Source organism: Cervus canadensis, chromosome 11 (genome assembly GCF_019320065.1).
Source record: "Cervus canadensis isolate Bull #8, Minnesota chromosome 11, ASM1932006v1, whole genome shotgun sequence".
NCBI lineage: Eukaryota > Metazoa > Chordata > Mammalia > Artiodactyla > Cervidae > Cervus > Cervus canadensis.
In genome coordinates this window covers 20754261-20778284 of record NC_057396.1, presented here as the reverse complement: position 1 = coordinate 20778284, position 24024 = coordinate 20754261, and the positions used below count along the sequence as shown (strand labels likewise).

The 24024-nt window shown below is 43.4% G+C and overlaps 1 protein-coding gene and 1 pseudogene across 9 annotated transcripts in view; both read right to left on the bottom strand.

The window, feature by feature from the left end:
• The window catches only part of NCAM1 (neural cell adhesion molecule 1), a 346079-nt gene that overhangs the window by 239534 nt on the left and 82521 nt on the right, over positions 1 to 24024 (bottom strand). The gene's annotated exons all lie outside the window — the stretch shown is intronic.
• Positions 7709 to 13904, bottom strand: LOC122449524 (annotated as a pseudogene).

The window sequence follows — 24024 nt, the reverse complement described above, 5'->3', positions numbered from 1 at the left end:
TCCAGGGGATCTTCCTGACCCAGGCATTAGAACTGAATCTCCTGTGTCTCCTACGTTATCAGGCTAATTCTTTATCACTAGCACCACCTGGGAAGCCCTGTCCTTCAGGCCCGGCCACTAAAACTGATGCCACAAGGATCAGGCCCAAACTGTCCAGCCAAATCCTTCCTCATGTCCACAAAGACATAAGCAAAATAAAATAGCTGTTTCAGGCCACTGAACTTTGGGCTTGCTTGTTAGACAGCAGTACACAACTGTAACACTCTCCCATGGACCCCACAGCACTAGAAGAGTCTTAGATCTAAAAAAGATGAAAAGAGACTCTCTGTCTTATGGCTGGCAAAGTATAATTTAGCCCATTTTACTAACAGAGCAACTGAGGCCCAGAAAAATTTAATGACTTGCTGAACCCAGCTGGCACTAGTGGTGAAGAACCGCCTGCCAATGCGGGAGATGTAAGAGACGTGGGTTCGATCCCTGGGTCCAGAAGATCTCCTGGAGGAGGGCCTGGCAGCCCACTCCAGTATTCTTGCCTGGGGAGCTCATGGATGGAGGAGCTGGTGGGTTATACAGTCCACAGGGTCGCCTAGAGTCAGACGCAACTGAGCACAGCACAGCACAAGATAGCAGAGTTTCTCCATCATGATTTCCTCTGCAAGTGGGGAAAGAAGCCTAAAACTCTGTTTTCTTGCTTTATTACTGTGCTGCCTATCTCCTAGTTACTTCTCCAGGTTGTTTGACCAAAGCATAAAAGTAACAATAAAGTCAATAGAGAATGAAGACTTCATGATGAGAAGGGGACAAAAAAAGTCCAGTAACAGAGACAGCAGATTTCAGGTCATCAAAGCCATGCTTCTCATTTATTTGAACCTCTAAGCAAATAATGTCTTTCTCCAAGTTGGGGTGTCTTTATTTGTCAGGTGAGTCCACTATTTGCTCAGTAGCAAAGGCGGGGGAGCAAGCCCACAGCCGGCTGGCTATGAAAGCATCTACAGTTAAGCTGAGGGGGCCTGCGTGGGAGGCGGGGAGGAGCAGAAACGGGCTGTCACTGGACTCTACTCCTCGCAGCTCCTTTAAAGGTCAAGAGGAAGCAGGTCTGCACCATCTGCTCCAAACAACTACAGAATGAAAGCCAACTCCAACTCTGAATTTAAAAACAGCAAATTTCACAGGGTTCCATTCAACAAGCCAAGCATCCTTCTCAATGTAAAGATACCATAAATGTGGGAACCCATGAAGAGGCCACGGCTGGATGGCAAGACTTCTGTGCCAGGGAAGAGCAACTCTACCTCAGTCTAAACTCCTCCTTCTGTATACTCTCAGTGACCCTTCTAACACCCATCCCCTCTCACAACCCTTTCTACCAGGCTCTCTGGAAACCTTTCTCATTGAAAACATACCTCCTCACCCACTCTCTCCATATCCACCTTTCAATGGCAACAGGCCCGTCTACGAGGAAAACATTTCCCCATCCAAGGAAATCCACATATATTTCCACATCCTCTGCACTACAGGACCCAGCAGTGGGGCGAGGGAAGTCCTACAACGCAGTGAACAATACAACCGTCTGTTGAACATCTTCACCTTGCAGATCCCAGAGGCACTCAAATTCAACATGTCCATAATTGGATTTATTCCCAGGTGGCTCAGTGGTAAAGAATCTGCCTGCCAATGCAGGAGACGCAAGAGACATGAGTTCGGTCCCTAGGTTAGGAAGATCCTCTAGAGGAGGAAATGGCACCTCACTCCAGTATTCTTGCCTGGAAAATTCCATGGACAGAGGAGCCTGGTGGCCTACAGTCTGTGGGTCACAGAGAGTTGGACACGACTGAGCAACTAACACACACATCCTCTTTCATGCCAAACCTATTTTTTGTTTTTCTTATTTTTTCCAGCTCTTCTGAGCTATAGTTAACATATATCATTATGTGATGTACAGAAGACGTCCAATGTGATGATTTATGTGTATACTGGAAAATGGCCATCACAATAAGGTTAACACATCCATCACCTCACAGAGTGACCTCTTTTTGTCTGTACACAAACCTGTTATTTTTTATTCTCTGTTTTAATCGATGAGCCTGTGCATTCAGGCTAGGAACATAGAAGTTGTCTTTGATTTCCTCTGTCCCTCTCCTCCAACCTTACATGTGTGCTCAGTAGCCTCAGTCATGTCTGACTCTTCGTGACCCTATGGACTGTAGCCTGCCAGGCTCCTCTGACCATGGGGTTCTCCAGGCAAGAATATTGGAGTGGGTTGCCCTCCTCCATAGTATCTTCCCAACACGGGGATCAAACCCATGTCTCCTGCCCTGCATGCTCATTCTTTACCGTTGAGCCACTGGGGAAGCCCTCCAACCCCAGAATCAGTGACAAATTAGTAGAGTTCCCCTCATATATACTTATCCTTTTTCTCCATTCTACCACACCCCTAGTTTAGACACTCACAGCAGCTTAACTGGCTTGATTCCATCCTAGTACCCTCAAATTCAGACTTCCCAGTTGCCAGAGCTCTCCCTCTAAATTACAAGGAGGAAAGAGAGAGGGCTGGATGAATTAGGAGACTGGGATTGACATACATACCCTATTGATACTATGCCTAAAATAGATAACTAACGAGAACCTACTGTATAGCGCGGGGAACTCTACTCAATGCTCCGCGGTGACCTAGATGGGAAGGAGATCCAAAAAGAGCAGATATACGTGTGGCTGATTGGCTTTGCTGTACAAAAGAAATTAACACAGCACTGTAAGGCAACTATACTCCAATAAGAATTAATTAAAAAAAAAAACCAAACAAATCTGGCCCTTCCCTCAAAAATAAATAAAATAAAATAAGACTGTGTTTTCATCATTATGTTTAAATTCTTCAATAGTCCACTCTGCCTGGAGGGTCAAGCCTAAGTTCCCTAAAACAGCGTACTAGACCTTTTAGCCTACGCCTACTCATCTCTGAGTCCAGGATCTCACCTCTTACCTCCTCACTCTGTTGCTTATAGCTCCCAGAACACTTCATGCCATTTCTCACCTCCACACCTTTGCTAACATCACACTCTCTCTGTCTGGGGGCTCACCATGTCTCTATTCTTTCCCACACATCACCTGGTTAACTCCCAGTCACTATTATATACAGTCCAGGTGTCCCTGCAGCTCGGGGGTCATTCCTGACATCACCCTTCTCTTTCACCACCCACAGGCTAGGTTCCCTGCCTAATTGTTTGTTCTTTAGTCTCTAAGTTGTGTCAGACTCCTTTTTGACCCCAGGGACTGTAGCCCATCAGGCTCCTCTGTCCATGGGATTTCCCAGGCAAGAATACTGAAGTGTGTTGCCATTTTCCTTCTCCAACCTTCCACAATACTTACTATTAATACAGCTTAAAGAGGCTGTGAGGTATTCATTCTTCGTTTCTCTAGCACCTAACACCAAGCCTGGGGTTGTAGGAGATGCACAAGAAACTTATAATGAATGGATGATTAAATTATTAGATGGATGTAAGACTCAGAGGATAAGTCTGTACCAAAACGTAGCAGTTGTCTGTGGCTGTGTAACAATATTATGACCAAATTAGTGGCTTAAAACAAATCCATGCTCGTTGGCTAAGTGTTTCTGTAGGTCAGGAGTTCAAGTACAGCCTGGCTGGGTCTTCTGCCCCCCGGTCTTACAAGGCTGCCATGAAGATGCCGGCCAGGGCTATGATCTCTTCTGGAATTTGACTGGGGAGGGACCTGCTTTGTTGGTAGCATTCGTTTCCTTGCAGACTGTTGGGCTTGAGGACCTCACTGGAACTGGAGGTCCCTCCCGGATGGGACTTTCCAACGTGGCCCACGTTGGAAAGGAGAGAGTGGCTTAGGAAGGCAGACATTACAATCTCAAATAATGTGATCAGAGAAGTGCTGCTCCATCGCTTCTGCCATATTATACTTGTTAGAGACAAGTCACAGGACATTAAACCAAGAGGTGGGAACCTCTGGGAATCCGAGAGTCGGTCACACACAGATACGGTTTTGAGAGAACTCACCAGAAAGGGTGTGCAGCTAGAACAACAAGCAGAGGATTGAGAACAGCAAGAATTAACTATGCTAACTGAATGAGTATATTTATGTGCAAAACTTACTGCACAATCTTAATAATATTTTCTCTTTATGGAAATGACTTTTAGGTTACTAGAGAATTCCACAATTAGTTAAAAAAAAAAAAAATTCTGTAAAGTACCGCTCTGGGTTTGGAGGTAAACACTAAATTTAAAATGTTGACCATTTTCTACTTCTACATTCCTTTCGGCATCATTATTTTTGTAACTGGCTCTGTAGATCAGCAAGACTCTTCTTAAATCATTTATTTTTCATCCATTTTACAGGGTGTTTGGGGCCCAGGAGGCAGAGCTTTATTTAATATATCTCAATAATTTATAGCCAACAATACACTGAGGGAAATGTCAACCTCATAAAAACTGAAATTCAAGTGAGAAATGCTGAAATTTTCCTCAGAGAAGGAAAAATTTATGAAAATAAGGCAAGCCAAGGAAGTATATTAAAACATTCCAAAACATAAAGAATGTGTTTAATGCATCTGCAATTTTTAGACATGTCCCTCTGGGTTGATCCACATCTATCACAAACAGGGCAGCCTGGGACTGCATCATGCCTCGGTCTGTCACTCTTCAGACAGGTCAGCACCGAGTGCAGCTGATGAGACAGTAGTCACTTCAAGGTAGACCTTTGTCTCAAGGCTTTCTTATATCCTCCCCTAAAAGTCCATCCATCTCTTTTATCAATGCTGTTTCCCCTGTGAGTAGTTCGCTGCTCCCTCTGACTCAGGGTTAATTACAACAGTTATGGAGAAAGTCCCCAATGCTACTTCAAGAGATATCACAAATGAGGGAAAAGAAAAAAAAAAAAAAATCTGACTTTCTATCAAAACATAAAGCTCTTAGCAATTGTATGCAAAGATTTGGGAACCAGGCCCACCTGGCCTCCAAAGAACTCAAGAGGTCAAATTCTCCAGTCAAAATAGCCTCTCAGGCCTCTTTTTAGTTCTGTGATCGGGGAATAAGGAGAGGATTTTCCAGCTAACTTTTAAACTTCTACGTAATTTCTGAGGCATAGCTATTACCTACCAATAGATTTTCAGGGTTTACCCAATGAAATTCAATAGCACTCTGAAGAATCAACTGGAAAAGTACCCTTCCTCAAGGGCAAGCAGATTGTGAAGGGTACAGCTAATGCCTCGGGTTAAGGTTTAAAATGCTGAGGCTGAGATTTTAATATCATGCCCACAAACCCACCAGCCCTGCCACTAAACTGGCTGACACTGGTCTTCAGCTGAACATCAGGAATTTCCAAAAGAACACGGACAAGGGTTCTAGAATCAGAACAATCATCACTTACTAGCTGGGTAGGTGGTCTCATTTTCCTGAATCTCAGTCTTCTCCCCTATAAATTGCCTATTTCATGCACTGGTAGCTTGAATCCAAGTTCAGACATCTCCGAGCATATTCAGTGAGCTTAGAAGAAGGAGAGTCAATCAGCAATTGAATTTCTCTAAATACAGGAAAGAGCCAGGCTAACCAGTTTGACTCAGGCTGGAGGGAAGCAGTGATTTTGAATACAGCAGGGTACAGACCGCACAGATCCATCCCCAGCTTAGACCTAGGGGCTTGGGCTAAACACAGAGAGAGTGCGGACATGGAGAAATCAGAAGAACCTTTCTGACGATGGGCTCTGGGTGACATGGGGGCATAACCAAGCTGCTCTGGTGTCCCTGAGACAAAAGCATGACAACCTGGAAAGCAGTGAACTCCCCTTTCGCACGTGACAATGTGGCCTTATTGTAACCTACACTCCAAGGAGCACAGAATATTTGGGGCCCTGAGGATGCGTTCAACAAAACACTGGGTATCAGCTGAGCATTTATACTGTGGTTGAAAGTACAGAGACTGGACCTGGGGCAGAAGGCAACGGAAGCCAAGACAGAGGTGTAGAGCTGCATTCTACAAAGGGGGACTCAGAGGGGACCCCAGGAGAGAAGACATCCCCCCAGGAACACCCAGGGCCTTGAAGGGAACTTTTCTAGGGGTGAGATCACATGGTCATAAGTGGGGATAAGGGTGTCTAATATCATTATAGTACTATCAGTCTGACCCTCACTGACATTATACAAGTAGGACCGGCTGGGCAGGTCAGGGTCAGTAGCATTATTTACAGTGGGAAAAGTTGGGAAGTTTTTAAAAAATAAATCCAGATTTCACAAAATTTTCTTTAAAGCAATGCAGTAAAAAGGAAAAAAAATACTCCTCTGGTTATTGCGAGGCAAGAAACTGCTCCTATCATCAAACCAAGCTAAATGGTGCAAGTTCAATTTCCTTTCAGTGTGTTATGGCTTTTCCCAGCTTCTCTACTCCTGGCTTCCTCATTTGCCCAAAACCCTACGCAAACTCGCATCTCTGGCGGAGAAGCAGGGACTACAGTAAGGGTGCTGCTCAGATTAGGCACGAGATAAAAACTCAGGTCACATTTCATAAAAGATGACTTCTGAGAAAAACCAAATCTGCTTCCCACAGCTCAAGAGTTCTTCAAAGTCCATTTTAATTACCAATGTTTCACAGGAAACATCCTTTGTCTATTTATTCTTTAAACAGGGAGTTCAGGTTTTCTTCCATTTGAAATTGCTTTATTGACTCGACTTGCAGCAATTCCCTTAGGTGAGTATCACCAGCAGATCCAATTCAGCAAAGTACTGGATTCGATTACTGTCAAGTAAACAACTTGCCACCCACACAGATTCCATCCCCAATGAAATCCCTGTGTTACTGAACATTTCTCTAGGAAAGGCAATGGAAAAGACTCCCTCTTCAAAAGGTGCACCTTGATGCTATATTGTGTGTAGTGTGGTTCCCTTAGCCCAAGAGACATTGTCGTGGAAGACCAAGGACGTGTAAGGCAGCAAACTCAGCCCTGCCTCTCCATCAGAATCGCCTCCCAGGACGGTAATGTACAACATGATCACTATGAAGTATGTCTCAAAAACATTTGTATCTTTCAGTTCAGTTCAGTCGCTCAGTCGTGTCTGACTCTTTGTAACCCCATGGACTGCATCATGCCAGCCTCCCTGTCCATCACCAACTCCCGGAATTTACTCAAACTCATGTCCATTGAGTCGGGTAATGCTATCCAACCATCTCATCCTCTGTTGTCCCCTTCTCCTCCTGCCTTTAATCTTTCCCAGCATCAGGGTCTTTTCAAATGAGTCAGTTCTTTGCATCAGGCGGCCAAAGTATTGGAGTTTCAGCTTCAGCATCAGTTCTTCCAATGAATATTCAGGACTGATTTCCTTTAGGATGGACTGGTTGTATCTTTAGACCTACTCATACCATCTGTAGAAATTTGTACTAAGAATATAAAATGGGTGTAGAAACATACAAGGATGTTCACTGCAATCCTGTTGATAGGTGAAAAAAAAGAAACTAATAATAATGTTTAATGATAAGAATTGTTCAAATAAATCAGCCAATTAAATATTCTACAGGTATCTTTGACATTTAAAAAAAATACAGTGGAAAATCCCATGTAGAAATGATATTACAATGAGCAAAGTAAGTTTGTACTGTAATATCAAAAACCATAGTTTGTAAAACATATACATATGACATAGAAAAAAGATCCAAAAGATGGGTACCAAAATGTTAATATTACTTATTTTTAGGTGGTAGTTTAATGGGTAATTTTAATTTTACTCTTTTGTCTGAGTTTGTAAATTTTCAATAATAAACACATATTACTTTTTTTAATTAAAAAAATTTTGGTTAAAGTTCAAATTAGAAGAGAACTGAAAATAATATAGCCCAAATTTTTATTTCTACACATAGTGATGCTCCAGCTTAGGAAAGTATACTGGGTAAAAAGAAGCTCTACCACAGAAAAAGGAAAAGGATTTCTTAAATCACTATTCATATTAAGGTTGCCTTGAAATTAAATGCGTAATTAAATGAATTACAAACTTATCAAAATAATCTCTGACTTATTATGTAACTAGAGCCCTCCCAAGGGCATAGCTCTTCAGCTTTTCTGGGTCACTAAGATCACCTTGGAAACACCTGATTAATGTCATCAGTAAAGCTTGCAGAAAATGCACACAAGTGCTAATAAACAGAAGTTCTGAAAGCTGGTTGAGGAATTCACAGAGACCCAAAGCAGTCCATGGATTCTGTATAGCAGTATTGTATGTTCCAACATGAAATCATATGATGTGGAATAGAAAACAACAGAATACAGAATATAAGGGAATAATATAAAACAGAGCATGCATCTATGATGGCTCAGTAATACTGTGTGAAATTTGGGGCTCACAAAATGTTAAAAATTAATTATTTTTAACATCTGGATAAATCTAAAGAATACGCAGAGATGTAATTTATTCTTTTATGTGTCTGTAGATTCTAGATTTTGACAAAAAGTTTATCACCATGGGACAGGGTTAAACACTATGAATGTGACTATCCTAGAAGCCCATTACTCCAGGTTAAAATATATATATATATCCTGCACTAGAAAAGGGAAAATAGCTTCAGGTGATTTAACCAAGCATCTACTACACCTTTTAAAGGAAATAAGGGAAAAGAGGAGAATTTCTTAAACCTCCTATACAAATTATCTATTACTGCTTGGAAAAAATAGGAGTTAGAAATTTGGGTCAGGGCCTGAGCAAGTAGTTTTGGATTTTTTCTAGTCTACATTCTGTAAGTACTTACAAGCTTTATTTGTAATTATGATTTATTTACTGCCACTGAATATGGACAACATTCATTCATTTACTAACTTGATATCTACAAAAATAAATCATACCCAGTCACATACAAACTCTCTCTCTCATTCATTCTCTGTCTCCTTCATTCATCTGCCCTTGCCTTTTCCCCAGAACATAGCAACAGCTGGAAATGGGGAAACGATATAGAATTGATTGCATCTGAGACAGCCATAGCAGCCACAGGGAGACAAATGTCTGTTTCAGACTGTCTCTGGCTCATGCCAAATGCCTGAATCCAATGGATCTTCCATCAGAATGGTGGATTTGTGTCCCATTAAGAAACTGATTCAATCAAGTTTTCTCTCAGCCCTGTTTCAGCACAAGCCACTGGACAGCTCTCAAACACCCCCTGTCAATAGGACAGACAGCTCCTTAGTTTTACGGGAAGCTCTCGTAACCATTTTAGCTCTTGCTCAGGGGAGTGTAGACAGAGGAGGAAACTGGTTCCAGGTGGGGTACTCTGTGTTAGAACCCCCATTTTTCCACTCTGTCCTTTGCAGCTTTGACATGCAGGCCTACGCCATCTGGGGCAGAGCAGCCCATGGAAACCAAACCTCCTTCAGCACTTTGAGCCCTTCTGTTCCCTTCCCTAGATGCTCCCCAAAGAGAATTCACAAAAAAAGGGACACTGCCCTGCGTGAAAGTGTGGAAACAGACGGAGAATCTTAGGCATTACCAGGAGATATAATTATTATTAACTCATTACATGTGGAAAACACTCTTTCAGGTGCTGAAGTCATATTACATAGGCAACAACTGGTCCTGACCCAAGAGTTTTGAAGGCATTTCCAAATAAAGAAAAGGAATTTACAGGGAAGAAATTACCTAAGGTCAGTAAGAATCAGGCCCAGGATGAGTCACAAATTAGGGTGAAGCCTGTGGAGCTGATCATAAGATCTTTTTTTTTTAAATTGAGGCAAAATTCACATAATGCAAAATGAACCATTTAAAAGTGTACAGTTCAGTGGTATAATGTTGTACGATCACCATCTACATCAAGTTCTAAAACATCAGTGTCACCCCAAAGAGAAAACCCTGTACTCAGTAATCAGAAACTCCCTGATAGCAGGATCTTGGGCTCAAAAGCAGATCACCTGACACTGTCACGTCTGTTTTGTTGTTGTTGTTTGGTCGCTAAGTTGTATCCAACTCTTTAGTGACCCCGTGGACCACCAGGCTCGTCTGTCCGTGGAATTTTCCAGGCAAGCATACTGGAATGGGTTGCCATTTCCTTCTCCAGGGGGTCTTCCCAATCCAGGGATTGAGCCTGTGTCTTCTGCATTGGGAGGTGGACTCCTTACCACTGAGCCAGCAGGGAAACCCCTGAGTTCTGTTTACAAAAGATCTAAGTGGAGTATAATGTCAGGACAGGAACTTTGCTTATCTTCTTCAGCACTGTATCCTCAGCATTGCTGAAGGGATGCTGAATGATTGGGAACCAAACCGAGGAGCAAAGGACTTGATTTGTCACTAAGCCAGTGAAGTATCAATCCCTTTCTGCCCACCTCCCAGACACTGAACCAGGTTGGGCCATCAGTGCTGGAATCTAGAGATCTGAAGGGGGCTGACACAAATAAGAGTTAAGAAGGACCAAACTTGACCATATGAGGCTTAGCAAGTACTTCCTGAGTGTCAGAAGTTTTACTTCAACCCCTTACTCTCCATAGGGACACCTGAAACTTACAGAAGCAATTGTGTGAGGTCACTCAGTTGGAGAGAGGCAGAGCTGGGGCAGTATAGCCCAAAGCACTTGCCTTCTAACACGAGACCATGGCCATTTTACAGATGAAAAAACGAAGGCTAGGGCAAAAGCAGCAGGATCCCAGAGAATCAAAGGCACTACCGGTTTCAGGGCACCTCAACATCAAGATGGGCGAGAAAGCTGCCAACCAGATGGGTGAGTTTACATCCAAGTTCAAAAGGGCGAGTCCTCACTCTTTAGTGATGCAATCAGAGGCAAGATCCCACATCCTGGTGATCCTCAAGTTTGCACAGGTCATAAGGTGGGCCCAAAGGTATGACTAGAAGGCAAACCTAACCTATAAAGTGATGCACAAAACCCATTTATGTAACATTGTAAAGTAGAAGTTTAAGATCACTTTCTACGCACCTAAATACCCAGTTTTTCCTTTCATTTATTTTTATTCCTAAATACCCAGTTTTGAAAGCTTTCAAGATTTCTGCTAGAAAGAATATTCTTGGAGCGGATGGCAATGTCAGTCCCACAAATGGTCTTTCTCCCTCTCTCTCCTCAACTTTTTATTTTTTTTTATGCTTCATGCATTATATTGGACTTTTTTTTTAAGATGTAAATTTTAATAATTATTTCTTTTTTGAACTTGAACGGGAACCAGAATGGGATGATCCAGAAGGTGACCTGTGGCGCCTGGGTAAAGCAGTGGTGTTCCGAGGGGCTGGCCCTGGGCTCAGGGTTGTTTAGTGTTTTCACCAATCACCCAGCTTTCAGGTGACCATGATCTTGTTGGTCTTTTTTTTCTATCACCAGATGAAGAAGATCTAGAACGACTTCTCTTTCTGTTCCTCTCAGGAGATGATGATGAACTTGAGTAAGATCTTTTTCGTGGGGGAGAAGAACCCCTGTGGGACCTGGAGCTGGATCTTGATTTCGACCCACGAGATCTCGAATGTTCTCTGGAACTGGAACGAGACCTTGACTGCGAACTGGAGGAACTTCTTGAACACGACCTGGACCTAGACCTTGAACTGGAGGGGGAGGATGAGCGTGATGAAGATCATGAATGTGAAGACCAAGACTTTGAGCGACTTCGTCTGTTAGATTTCTTATTTTACTATCTTCTTCTTCACTGGCATCAAGATTATATTTTGAGAGATCAGCATCATCTTCATCCTCATCTAATTTATATTTAGAAAGATCTTATTCCTCATCCTCTTCTTCTCCCTCAGATTCTTTATCTTCAACTTCCTTTAAAACAGATGCAGGACCAACTGCCTTCCCTCTGTATTTTTTCTTCTTACGTCCAAACTCATCATATTCACCATCAGATTCTTCTCTTTCTATGTATTCAACATTTTCTCTTTCATTAAAACCTCCACCATATCCTGTTCTTTCTTCCAGTTTAGCATACTTTGGAATAGTCCACATGTTACACTCTGATCTTCTGGCCCAATTCACATTACTGCAAGTTTTACACTGCCAGTCATTAGCACTAAATAAGCCTCAGCTCTTTTCTGCGAGTGTCTTTCCTATTTCAGTGCCCCCTGCTTTCACCATCTTAGCCTCAGTTGTTTTCTCTCAACCACATCTATTACAGCTAGTTCTTCTAGCAAAGTTTACTTTTCCACATCTGGGTCCAGAACTTCTATTTCTCTTTTCATGTTAATGTCAATGTTAATTTTTGTCCGGGCAAATCCAGTCACCATCACTGACTCTGAGATTCTTGGTCAACATCTTGGATGCCACCACCACACTTTCCTCAACTTTTTAGAGTTCAGTTTTGTCTTTTTCTCAGGGAAAGCAGAGGACAGCGTGGTCAGTGTGCTCAGGAGTTAAGTCTCGGTGACAGTGCCCTGGAGGAGACACTGCTCCCCGCCCCCCCCACTTTCAGACACAGAACTCTGAGGCCCAGAGGGGTGAACTGCAGCAGAGGTGTCCCTGCAGCCAGCTGGCACGTCTCAGGACAGCAGCCACGGGCACTGGTACACGTGAGAACCAGGAGAAAGAGGATGTGGAGGCGGCATCCTGGGCGCTGGGAACGACGAGGAAGACTCTCCCCCACTACAGAGCTAGTGTGACAGCGAACCAGCTCTGAGACTATGCTGAGCATGGAAATTTCACCTCCCACCTGGTGTGGCCTGGGAGGAAGAGGCTCTCTTATTCCTTGGCCTGTTCAAAGTCCAATGCATTATTAATATTCGAAATTTTCTTTTCTATATTGCTGTATCTGGGATTCTAATATTAAGTTATCTGAAAAGATTTTCACTATGGTTTGATTTAATTCTTACTGTAAGTGTGATTTTACTCTTACCGGTGACTTCCTGCCATGTAGAATAAGAATGTCCTGAAGTAAACACTCAATTAAATAAATAACTAGAACCTAACAGGAAAATAGGATTCACTTTTTTATCTATTATAATGTTATTCAGGAAAAACACCGCATAATGAAGATGTTAGCTCCTGTTTTACAACCCTGGCAAGAACCATGTGTTCCTGTAAAAGCATCAGGAGCCAAAAGTCACAAATCTCCCGAGTGCCTGGGCCACTGCCTACATGGATTATGTGAAAGCCTAACAAGTACGAATTTTAAAAGTGCAACTTAAGCCAGTATCTTTCCACACCTATGAACTGTTCTCTATTAAGCTATCCATCTGTCTATCTATTTGTCTACATACCTGTCTGTCTATCTACCTATATCACCTGCTCTGTTGCTAACATGAGACACGTAAGACTGTGAACAGGTAACTTTCCAGCCAGGTAGGTGTCTTTGGCTCCCTTGCTGAAACCAATCAACGTGTCTTAACCTACAGTTGTAAAAGCAAAGGTTCAATAGAAGGTGGCTGAGAGCTGTGTATAAACATGAAGTAGAAACGCTGGCTGGGTATGCCGCGGGCCCACGGGGTCTCAGTCCCGTCAGCATGGGCAGGGAAGGCAGCGCAGTATCACAGTTTACCACGTGGCCGCGAGCACATGGCCGCCTGTGGTCAAGGCCCAGACGCCTCCCTTCCCGGCTGCGTGCACTTAAGCGGGCTCCTTAACCTCTTCTCCATTCTACTGTGAAACAAGGTGATGCTAATATCAACCCTGAGGACTGGATTAAGTGAGTCACGTAAGTACAGTGTTCAAACAACACCTGGCACCTACCAGGCACTCAGTAACATGATTACTCCCTACGGGTCGTTTTCTCTCTGGTTCTTTAATAGCAACCAAATTAGTACAGACGACTGAGCACTCTTCTGATAAATAATCAAACTGTGCTCTCTCTCCCATGTTATTTTCCCCAAATGCCATCAGAAGCGATGGAGTAAGTCTTTAGAAACAGACTGCCACTCATCTTTTTTTCATAATTCACCTATAGCTTTGTAGCTCTATTCATCTTCCCACAGAGCTTTAAATGACAGAACTTCTAACATTCCCGAAGCTGATCAGCAGAGAACGTAACACAGTTTGAAAGCCGGTTTAAAAAAAAAAAAAAGAAAACTCTTTTATTCAAAGAAAAATTTCCTTGAGCTGAGCCACTTCACTCACCTCAAAGATAAAAGCATATTTCTAAAACACGCTGGCCTAGTTTAGCAGACAGGAGGAAATAAAATAAAAGAATTTATCCAGTCTGAATCTATCATCAAGGGAAAAAGAAGAAATATTCTCTCTCTCTCATTTAAATTCATTTGCGATATATTTTTGTATCAAGGGGTATAAATAATGCATGATGGCATTTCGGAACCGCAGACTCATGCTGCAGTGTGTTCTATTACCTTCCACTTGGGAGTCACAATGCAAGGGGTCCTGCAGTGAGCTCGCAGGGCTGTCTGAGACGGAAAAGTGGGAAGGAACGGTCTCTCCCAGGGCTCTGATGTGTCTGAGTTCACTTCCTCCCTCCCGCCACCATTACCCTCCCAGTAGGAGCTCGGAGGCCTGGCCCTGGGCCACCGCGGTGTCCCTGGGAGAGGGTCTCACAGCCTGCAGTGAGATCTACAGTAGATCTATAGATCTACAGTCCCTGAAATGGTCATCTTCTCTCTGCCCAAGGAAGCCAGCGCAGCACAGGGAGTCGGCCAAGGCTGGTTTGCCTATTGGGAGGGAGAAACCAGCTTCCTTCCCAGGAAGGAAGGAAGAAAAATACTTACACGGTAAGAAAATCGTGATCTTCGTCTCCTGGAAACCTGTGTGCCTTTATTTCCTATCTATTTAAAGAATATGCTAAACCTGGAGACATTTCAGCTCAACAATGTACCACCCTGCTTGGCCCTGGAAATAAAAATGGGTAAAAGTTCACTAATGCATTCTGTTGCTAGGTTCTACAAATCATGTTTTACGGCCCCTGTGTGTGTGTGTGTGCCCGCGCGTAATAAGAACTGACAAAGAAAAATACAACACAGTGAAAACAAATTACTTTCTCATCTTTCCTCAAAAGTTAAGTAAAGGTTAGTGGGTTCTTCTTGGAGTATGTCCATGTCCTCAAGAAGTTATTGATCCAAGATGCTCAGACAATACTCTCACATAGCAGAGCAAGAAAAAGAGCAGGCAGAAGAGAAGGAACCAAAGAATGTATTCAATCCTTGCCTGAGATCCTGGTTTTGAAGAGAAAACTCTTCAGACTCTATAGATTTCTACTGGACCCAGGCAAGTCTTGTTTCATTTGTTAAAAAGAAAGTCTTGTTTCATTGTTAAAAAGATTTGACTGACCTTGGCTAAGTTCTGCCAGGGCTAAACAGTATAAGGAAAACATCATTAAATACCACTATCAGTATCATATCAGAAAACAGTGATCCTCAGTAAACCTGCTGTGAAATCTTAAAACAGGACAAATACTCAAAACTGTCTAGGCCACACTTAAACTCACACAACCACCCAGAATAACTGCGCTAGGAGCAGGCACACTGCCAGGCCCTGGGGGAGGTCTGGAAGCTGCCTTAGACCTTAGAGGCGGACCCTGCAGGGCAGAGAGGGGGAGAGGCCCTGAGCACAAGCTGTGTCCTACAAGACCCGGAGCTGAAGGTGTCACAGCAACATGCAGCCTCCGAGAGTTTGCTACCATCTGGAGAGATCACTGCTGTTGCAGAGATCACAGAAGTTCTTAGAAGAGATGCAGGCTTCCCAAATAGCTCAGTGGTAAAGAATCCACCTGCAATGCAGGAGATGCAGGTTCAATCCCTGGGTCGAGAAGATCCCCTGGAGAAAGGAATGGCTACCTACTCCAATATTCTTGCCTAGAGAATTCCATGGACAGAGAATCATGGCTGGCTATAGTCCACGGGGTTGCAAAAGAGTCAGACATGACTTAGCGACTAAACAGCAACAGCATTTCAGATAAACCTTGAATTAAAAGTAGGATTTCAAAAGTCACAGATAGGGAACGGGAGAGTGGGAGTTCTGGGAAAAAGTGGTCTCTCCCGGCTGCACACGCATAACCTGCTTCTATTTAAACCCTCCCTGTCACCCACGGGATGCAGTAAAACCCCCTCCTTGATCTGCCCCTTCCTTGCCCTCTGGCCTCATCCCTATTGTGCCGATTTCTCGTCGTTGGTGGGGAACTACCTGGAATTCCCTGAGTTTTGCTTCTGTTCTGCTTCCCTCCCTTAAGCTTTTACACACAGGATCCTCTTCCTGGAATGCCTTCTCCCCCACCCCTGACCTCTTAGCTCCCCACAAGCCCTGGTTCTCTCCAGTGTTCTTCCATCCTTCAACTCTGAAGGTGAGCTCAGTCCCCTCAGCAGAAAGGTCCTCATCATTCCAGAAGAGTTATCTCAAACCTTATCATGCCTGCGGCATCTTGACTGTACCTTCTGGTTAACTGTACACCTTGATTGTGCCAAGAAACCCTGGCTTTGCAGGAGTATAAAAATAAAATGGGTTTACATTTTCAAACCATTACCTTTAGCTGTACTCTGCCAAATCACTAGTCCTACTGCTTAGCCACAACAGCAGCCAGAACTTTTCAGGCATGTCCAGAGGTTAAAGTTAGTCCACTTCCTTCTAAGACCCTCTTCACTCATCTTCCTTCATTGCATGGAGGAATGAAGACCGTCTCCTAAGACTAGCCCCCGGGTGGGGTGTTGGCGGAGGACAGGGAGACAAGAGGTTTGTACTAAGAACCTCTGGTCCCTCCCTCTCTGTCTGACCTCTCTGATGTGGAGTGAGGGAAGTGGAGACCAAGACACACAGGATGGGAAGGTGATGCAGGACAGTCATGAAAGACCATTAGTGGTGAGCAGGCAGCTGGTCTCACCAGGCATGCTCTACCTCCATCCGCTGGTAATTTCCAGCTATGTGATGATCTCCATGTACATTCTGTAGCATCTTCTGGAATGAGGGTTCACCTTCACCCTCATCTGTAACGGAGAACCCCTCAGAGACCCCTGACTGCCCCACCTCTCTCCTGACCCCACCCCTCCCTCCATCTAGCATCTTCTCACTTGGCAGCATATCCACAACGCCTGCCTCATCTACTCCATCCTGCTTCATGAGGACTTGGGGGAACCAGGAAGGCTGCTTCTGCACCCGATAGGGACTCCAGGGAGCCAGGGAGGAGATGGCACTCTGTCTGCCTTCCAGGGACCCCGAGGTGCAAGTCATTCCCACCGCGCCAAGCACAAGGCTCTGGAGCACTAAACAGTCTCCAAAAGAGCAGTGTGCACTGGTCTCTCTGTTCAGATGGGCTCCCCCTTTCAGAGGGTACACCCTCCAACAGCCCCCTCATCATCTTCCGTCCACTCTGCTCCACGACCACACCAGGGAGGGCTTACATGTTCAGAAGCCCAGCCTGGATTCAAGCCAGCAGGAGATGCCAGTCTGCCCTTTGACTGGCAGAAGACTAGTTCTACAGCCTCCACCAGGCTGCAGTTGGTCTGGAGGAGAGGGGAATGGTACCAAGGATTGACCCCATGTCCTCTCCAGGGCTCTCCTGACCCATGAGAGCAAGGCTGCTTCTACCGCCTCTGGTCAGACCTGGGGAGGCTCTGTACCAAACTGCTGGCAGCTAATTCAGACGGCACGGTTCTCGGGGCCTCTGTCCCCACCTTTGCTCCTTAGCCGGAAATCCAGGCAAACGGGAATACAACCAAGTTACTCAGCTTCTGTTATACTCTATTACAGACCCCTCGGGGTGTGTCCCACTTTCCTGCTCACACATCCGGGTCTTTACGAGACCCAGAGCTCCGTGAGCCCAGGGACAGTATGTCATTCACTGCTTTAGTCTCAGCCCTTGGTAAACCTAAGTATGTCATCCCTGCGTGATGGTAGAAGGCAGGAGAGAACAGCAACGAACATAAAAATACAGCAGAAGAGAAGGCTGTCCCAGATCACCGAAGATTTAAATGGTAAGCTAAGAGGCTGAGAATACAGATGATGGTGAGGAAGAGGAGGAAAAGGATGGCATTGCTGAGCACCTACTATGTGCCAGGCACAGTTCTAAGTGCTTTGCACATGTTGTCAGTAAAGGTGAAGAGTCGAGGAAGATTCTGGACAAGGAAGGTTGTGGGGTCAGAATGACACTTCCCGAAGATTTATCTGACAGCAGCAGGTAACAGAGGTGAGCAGCAGGGTAGGGGTGACAGTGATCCCGCAGAGGGCACATGTGGTTTGTGCAGAGGAAACAGAAAAGCGAGGATGGAGGCGGAACCAGAGGTCCTCACAAGGGACAGGGCGACAGTGAGGAAGAGACTGAAACCCTGGTGATGGGAGGAAGGGAAGGAGGGGAGATGGTGGGTGTGGTTGGACTGGGTTCTAAGTGCAGCCAGGCGGGCAGGCGTGGAGAGGCGCACTCGAGTCAGAGGAGGGAGCAGAGCTTTGGGACAGACCTGGGGTCCACGCAGGTGGACGCTCTGCAGGCCCAAGGGCAGGCCCTCCTGGGGTGTAGTGCGGTCAAGGCAGAGCCTGAGGAAGGGGTGATGGAGAGGGACGCAATTCCAATAGAATGGCTGTGGAAGAAAAAGGAGGTAAAGATACCGCCTCTGAGACACACGATGGGGGAAGGAAGGAAGAGGAGCAAAGCGAAGACGGGCAGGGCTTTCACTGCTCTCTAAGGCCCCTGGAAACCTTACATTCGAGGGCTGGAGGGAAAGAACTGCTGAAGGAAGACAGGTTGAAAAAGCCACAGGGAGAGTCTGAACTGACAAAACAAGGTCCCAGAGGAAGTCAGAGGAGGTGGAAACAAGTGCAAAATTCAGCTTCCAAGAGGTGTTTCTTTTCCTTGAAACTGGAAAGGAGGAAAGTGGGTTAAGGATACAGGGATCCCATGGGAGGGCTGGGATTTGGCGGGGTGGTGTGGGAAGGAAGCTCCGGGCGGGGTGGGGGCGGGATATGTGTACACATAGAGCGGATTTGCACTGTACAACAGAAACTAACAGCACTGTAAAGCAATGATGCTCCAGTCAAAAATAAATAAATAAAAATCTTTAAAAACGAAAAGATCATTTGGGGGCTGGGCAGGGAGAAAGCTGAGGGCGTTTTCTTTCCTGGTGCTGTGTAAGAAAGATGGAGGGGGGAAGGGCAGCGCTGGGAGGACCGGGGAGGTCTGAACCAGGCACTGCCACAGAAACTCGGGGGTCATCAGTGGTCACCCGACCAGCTGACCACAGTCGAGCCACTCCAGGCTGATCTGTTGCCTGAGGGCATCAGAGTGATGTTGTGATTACTGTTGCTTCAAATGGGGGAGAATAAATCTTAATAAGTTTTTTTTTCCCCCCAAAGACACAATACAATGGCATAACAAGAGGAGACTTAAAGATGTTTATATCTTCTCTCTTTACATCCTCCTGTTCCACTCCAGTGAGCTGGTCTACAATCAGTTCATATAAAGGAATCAAAACAAATCTGAAGCTAGTGTTCCCCACTACATAACCGAATAGTCAACTCACTGTACAGTCAGCTGCTCCCAGCTTCGCAGGATATTATAGCACACTCCCCAACGCTACAAAGACTAGTCTCCCTCCAGCATTCTTGATGTAAGAAGAGTTTTCAAAATGGTTTAATGTAACTATGCCAAGGGGTAGAGTGGTGAGGGAGGGATGGCTTGGGAGTTTGGGATTAGCAGATGCAAACTATTACGTATAGAACGGATAAACAACAAGATCCCACTGTATATAGCACAGGGAACTATATTAATATCCCGTGGTTAAACTATATGAAAAAATATAAAAAATTATATTTATGTATAACTGAGTTACTTGGATACATAGCTGGAATTAACACAGCATTGCAAATCAACTGAACTTCAATAAAATAATTTTCTTTAAAGTTTTAATGTGACCAGCATAACACACATAAAGGTGTGTATGGGTTTATGATAGTTATATCCAGTTTGGGAATAAAAAAAGACACTACCAGAATCCTCCATGTAGGTATTTTTAAAATTATGTATTAAATGTAAAGCATGTGTTATAAATATTTTCAGGCAGGGGTTATTCCATTGCTGACTGAAATCTACCTCACCATAGATTCTGCACCACTGACTATTTCCTTGTAGCTAAGAATAAGACGAATTTATGGAAACTATTTCACATTATTTCCCTAAACATTTAAATTTTTTTAAAAAACAAAATCTATTATATGTTAATTTTTATAAAATTTAGCAGAATCATAGTTCAAAAGGAAAAGGTCTTACCTGTTGTAAAACAGTAATATAAGTAGAAATGCAACAGCCGAATCATCCAGAAATGTTATGCCAGCCAGATGGAGGGGTGGGGAAGAGAAAAAAAGTTGTGATCAACAGTGATATAAAAACATCTCATTTTCTAAACAAACAAACCAAAAAAAAAATTGGAACAAAATGAGCATTAACAATCATTTTATAAAAGATGAAATAAACTATAGAACTCATTATTTTGTTGTATTTGTTAGCTTCTCAGTACAAATAGAACTAACCAGCATAGAAGCATTAATTTCAAACATAAATTATTTTCATTTATATGCTTGAACAATTTTAAACTTAAGAATGGAATAATGTCCTACTGAGTGAAGTAAGTTTGACAGAGACGGAGACATATCATATGACATCCCTTATATGTGGAATGGAAAAAGAAACAAACGAACTTACTTACAAAACATAAAGAGATTCACAGACTCAGAGAAGGGACAGTTAGGGAGTTTGGGATGGACATGTACACTCTGCTATACTTAAGATGTATAACCAACCAGGATCTACTGTACATCACAGGAAACTCTCTTCAAGAATATGTGGCAGCCTGGACGGGAAGGGAGTCTGAGGGAGAATGGATGCATGGACACGTGGGGCTGAGTCTCTGCGTTCACCTGAAACTGTCACACCATTGTTAATCGGCTATACTCCAACACAAAATAAAAAGTGTTTTTTAAAAGAACTGGAATAGGCAAACTACAGTCGACAAGTCTGACTTGCCCAGTGTTTTGTTTTGTTTAACTTTTTATTTTGTCTTGGGGCATAGCTGATTAACAATGTTGCAATAGTTTTAGGTGAGCAGCAGAGACTCAGCCATACATATACATGTATCCATTTCCCCCAAACTCCCCTCCCATCCAGGCTGCCACATAACACTGAGCAGTGTCCCATGCCCCACCGCTTATTTTTATAAAGTTTTACTGGAACACAGTCACACTCATTTGCTTATATGTTGTCTGTGGCTGCTACTATGATACAATTCACAGAGTTGAATAGTTGCTACAGAGTCCAGATGACCTTTAAAGTGGAAGTATTTACTACTGACTCAATACAAAATACATTTGCTGACTCTTTTTTAGGAGTAAATGGTAAAAGCATCCCTTTTTCTTTTCCTTCTCAGAGAATTTCATCCCAATCAGCTCTGACATATGCTTTCCAATATGGTGGCCACTAGCCATGTGTGACGACCACACACTTGAAATGTGACCAGAACTGAGATGTATAAAATACACACCAGTTTTCAAAGACTTAGAAACAACAACAGAAAGTAACAATCTCATTAACAATTTTAAAAATATTGACTACACACTGAAATAATACTTCTGGCGTATTGAGTTAAATAAAATATGCTATTTAAATTAAATATGATATGTAAAATTACATTAAAATTTCAGGCATTTATTTTTTTAATGTGGCTACTAGAAACATTTTAAATGTATATGAAGCTCATATTTCATTTCTATTGTACAGTGGTGGCCTACAATTGAGGCCCCAAACAAATAATGCTCTGAGAACTAGGTCTTTCCAGGATCTGATTCTAAAATAACGCAATTCACCTTACAATGGTGTGTAGGCTATTGGATGGGCACAATAAAGGACAGAAAGGGTATGGACCTAACAGAAGCAGAAGATATTAAGAAAAGGTGATAAGAACACACAGAAGAACTATATAAAAAAGATTTTAATGACCCAGATAACCATGGTGGTGTGATGACTCATCTAGAGCCAAACATGCTGGAATGCAAAGTATAGTGGGCCCTAGGAAGCATCACTACAAACAAAGCTAATGAAGGTAATGGAATTCCAGTTGAGCTATTTCAAATCCTAAAAGGTGATGCTTTAAAGTGCTGCACTCAATATACCAGCAAATTTGGAAAACTCAGCAGTGGCCACAGGACTAAAAGGTCCATTTTCATTCCAATCCCAAAGAAAGGCAATGCCAAAGAATGCTTAAACTACCCCACAGGGGTACTCATTTCACATGCAAGCAAAGTAATGCTAAAAAATCTCCAAGCTAGGCTTTATCAGTATGTGAACTGAGAACTACCAGATGTTCAAGCTGGATTTAGAAAAGATAGAGGAACCAGAGATCAAATTTTGCCAACCTCTGTTGAATCATCAAAAAAGCAAGAGTTCTAGAAAAACATCTACTTCTGCTTTATTGACTACACCAAAGCCGTTGACTGTGTGGGTCACAACAAACTGGAAAATTCTTCAAGAGATGGGAATACCAGACACCTTACCAGCCTCCTGAGAAATCTGTATGCAGGTCAAGAAGCAACAGTTAAAACTAGACATGGAACCATGGACTGATTCCAAACTGGGAAAGGAGCATGTCAAGGCTGCATACTGTCACCCTTCTTATTTAACTTATATGCAGAGTACATCATGCAAAATGCCAGGCTGGATGAAGCACAAGCTGGAATTAAGACTGTTGGAAGAAATATCAATAACCTCAGATACGGAGATGACACCACCCTTATGGCAGAAAGTGAAGAGGAACTAAGAATCCTCTTGATGAAAGTGAAACAGGAGAATGAAAAAGTTGGCTTAAAACTCAACATTCAAAAAATGAAGATCATGGCGCCTGGTCTCATCACTTCATGGCAAATAAATGGGGCAACAATGGAAACAGTTACAGACTTTATTTTCTTGGGCTCCACAATCACTGCAGATGGTGACTGCAGCCATGAAATCAAAAGACATTTGCTCCCTGGAAGAAAAGCTACGATCAACCTAGACAACATATTAAAAAGCAGAGACATTAGTTCGCCAACTAGTCTGTCTAGCCAAAGCTATGGTTTTTCCAGTAGTCATGAATGGATGTAAGAGTTGGACCATAAAGAAAGCTGAGTGCTGAAGAATTGATGCTTTTGAACTGTGGTGTTGGAAAAGACTCTTGAGAGTTCCTTGGACTGCAAGGAAATCAAACCAGTCAATCCTAAAGGTAATCAGTCCTGAATATCCATTGGAAGGACTGATGCTGAAGCTGAAGCTCCAATACTTTGGCCACCTGATGCAAGAACTGGCTCACTGGAAAAGACCCTGATGCTGGGAAAGATTGAAGGCAGGAGGAGAAGGGGATGACACAGAATGAGATGGTTGGATGGCATCACCAAATCAATGGACATGAGTTTGAGAGTAAGCTCCAGGAGTTGGTGATGGATGGGGAAGCCTGGCGTGCTGTAGTCCATGGGGTCGCAAAGAGTCAGACATGACTGAGTGACTACTGAACTGCACTGTAGGCTATACTCTACTCTTAGGACCTAATCACAAATGACAGCTAACTTGTCTGTTTTTTAATTTGCTTAGTAACCGAATGGTACAACTTGTCTGGATAATTTGGTGCTTGAGATGGCTTAAAAATGAGTGAAAATGTTCAATCACTAGCTAAGGACAAACAGTGGAAGTTGTTGGGATCAAACTGTCTAGGCGCAAAAACTTTTGGTAAAGGTCTATGACATCCTTCATCTTCCCTCCTCATGTATAAGAACAACACAGGCTCTCACCTCCTCCAAGTCCAGTGCAGTATATAACTAGGGAAGGGGAGGTGAGAGGTGAGGGGGAGAAAAAGATCTAGCTCATGTTGGCACATATGTGCCAAATGTAAAAACCGATTTAAACAATACCATCTATCTTATATAATTCATTGTTATTACAACCTCACACATATTCTATTCAACACTTACCTCACTTAATACCCCAAAGTCACAGAATTCTTTATTTCCTCAGTGAATCTTCCTTTTGATTAGGCATATTATTTTTAGATAAGTCTATATAGTAAAATGAGACAAACCGATGAACATTTACACAGACAGTGAGAAGTGAGCAGCCCTGGAGAGGACTATCCACCACCCATCACTTCCATATATTTGTGAAATATAACAG